This window comes from Chaetura pelagica, unplaced genomic scaffold (assembly GCF_000747805.2).
Source record: "Chaetura pelagica isolate M959 unplaced genomic scaffold, ChaPel_1.0 scaffold70, whole genome shotgun sequence".
NCBI lineage: Eukaryota > Metazoa > Chordata > Aves > Apodiformes > Apodidae > Chaetura > Chaetura pelagica.
Genome location: NW_009952265.1, coordinates 4,162,338 through 4,165,175, shown reverse-complemented (window position 1 = coordinate 4,165,175; position 2,838 = coordinate 4,162,338).

Genomic DNA, 2,838 nt, shown 5'->3' with positions numbered 1-2,838 from the left:
GTTCTCATATGATTGCTAAATGGGCTTATTGTAACTTGGTTAACCTTTGGGAAATCAAAATTTGTATGATATTTTTAGCTCTAAATATTTGTAATTTTTGATTTATTTTTTAATCATACAAGTCCATGACTTGAACAATTAACAGCTTCTTTTATGTTGAGTTTTTCTTCATTTACTGAAACTTTTGTAAATGCTAGTCAGTTCATCCAGATGAATTTGACTTCTGGAAGAAAAATAACCCAGTTTTTACAAATGCTTGCATTAGATCTTATATTTAATGAGTTCAGTTCCTAAAAACATGCTGCATCTCCCAAAACAATTCTTGTAGTACTTAGTCTAAGTACCAAGTTTTTTTTTTAAAATTGTCAGACATTTAAAACAAAACCAACGGACTTGAAAGAAAATGATGCTGAGTATTGGTAGTTAAATTTCTTTACTTAATTTTAAGTGTATTGTAGCACTACTCTGATATTTAAGTTGGACCTTAGACTAGCTCTATTTCTTCTGAGACAATGTTTTTTCTTTCTGTTGGAGTAAATTGGGACCATATTTTCCTTACTGAGTAGGTACACAAATTCTATTTTGGCAGGGGTACACACACGCTGGAGCATTATTAGAACACATGGAAAATAAATGTGCAGTTTATTCAAGTGAAAAGTCTTAAAATTTAACCTAGCAATGTGTTCTGCAGTAGGTACCAAGTATTTTCAGGTGTGAACAGTAAAATGTTTTATCTTACTATGAAAAGATGGTCTTAACTTATTTTTAGAGCAATAGAATAGTGTTAACTAGGTGGTGCAGAAGCAGGTTTTATATGATGATAATGTTGCAAGAGACGAATGTAAGAAGCCATAGTGTGTTGAAAGTTGATTTGCACAAGCAAATGTTTACATCTTTTGGAATTAAAACTGTTTGTCTGTCATCATTTGTAAAACTATTTAAGAGTAAACACTTCAAACTGTTCATTAGCTTTCTGTATGTGCAGATTGCTTCTTGGCAAAATGTAAGCGCTGAAAGCACTGGATACTTCTGGTTTTAATAAAACCATTGGTTTTGTCCCTTTTTTTCTGAGCCTGTTGTCATTTGCAAACTGGACATCAAAAATGTGTAAGTCTGAAAATACTGAAGTCAGTATTTGTTCTGGCTCTCTTCTTTGTTCATCTTGGACACGTTGGTGATTCTCCTAAGTAGCATAAGGCATGCTGCAACAAAATTTATTTGGAGTAGGCTTTTAAACTCCTTGAGAGATCTGTTAATGAAAGGGATAGTTCCGCTTTTCTGTTCTTTTCCCCTCCTCCTTTCCCTGCACATCCCTCAGATTTCTTCTAGCTGAATTGGTTCACCTCAGTCATCTGGTGGAAGGAAACCTGCCACATCAGCCCAGCTCAGCTGCCTCACTCTTGCTACATTATTGTTAAATCTATCTAGGGAAGCGGCCATGAGAGGATCTTAGCAGGATTTCTTGGTGTTGTGGTTAATTATTGGAAGCTTCAGTTTTGTGAAAGGAGCCAATTTAACAGTTCACCACCATCTGGAAAAGAAACTGCTTCTCCCTGCTCTCAGCTACGTCCTCCCACCCATTCTGCCTTCCACTGGTGATGACAAATCCCTCGGTAGGCTGAATGTAGGCACCAGAGCAGCATGTTTTCTATCATTTCACTGAGGTAAATAAGGCTAAGGAAAGGAACTGGCAGCTGTCATAGCTGATGCAAAGAGGTAGGAGGTAGAAATAGGACAGAAGGAGAAAAGGGTAACGTGAGGAAAATGAGATCTGACTCCTATAATAGTGAGTTGTCACATCAGTTCATGTTTGACAGAGCAAGACTTGAGATTTTTTCTGTTAATATGTACTAAATATTTTGAATGCTAATGTAGCTTTGACAATGTGTCATGGATGGAGCAGTCAACTATTTCTGATTGTCAGTGCAAGCTGGTCTTGAACCAATAGACTTAAATGTCAGGGAGATTTTTGTAAGGACCTGACAAGCCCTTAAACACCAGGAAGACTGTCAAAGGAAGTTCTAGGCTCCATTTTTAGAGATATTGCAGAACAGTTCATGCACACTTCCATTTACATGAAGGTGATCATGTTCTGGAGGAAGAGCACAGAAATACTAGATGCCCCGTGGAGGTCCCTACTGCTTAATCCTGCAAGTTACAGACAAGTATAATATGCTGTAGACCAGCAAAAAGCCAGTAATCTACGTTTGAAAGTGTAGTTTGTGGAACTGTTGTGGTTTATGGGGTATAATTTCAGTTTTTCTCTAGGTATCCTAAAATAGAACATGTCACATTCTCAGCAATAGTAGTGAAGATGTGTTACATGAAATATCCTTTAGAAATTATTGTTTTGCCAAGTACTATTAAATGATAGACTGACTTCATTTAGCAAGATCCTTCTGTAGTTGTCTTTTTGTTAACTGCTGCTATGGGTCATGCCTGTAGATTTGCTCAACCTGAAGACTTTCACCTGCCCGTGCTTAGAGATCTTCGCTGTGTTGTTCCCTTGTAAACCTGCAGTTTGGTGATACAATCACTCTGTAAGTAAACAGCTGATCACATTCTGCGGAGAGAAACCACAGGGGGAAGACACAATCCTAGGAATACGTCATGTCTATAGCTGTAGCTGTTAATCCATCAAAAACATTCAGTTTATTTTTAGCTTATTGTGTTTAGCTGAAAGGGGAGATCTCGAATATCTCTTTCCCCCCGCAAGCTTTGTGTCGCCTTTTTAATCGGGCAAATCCCTGCAGTAGGCACACCGGCGTGCAGGTACCCACGGGAGGCCCGCGGGGGGGGAAGGGGAGCAAGAGGCCGTGGCTGCGCACGGAGGATGCG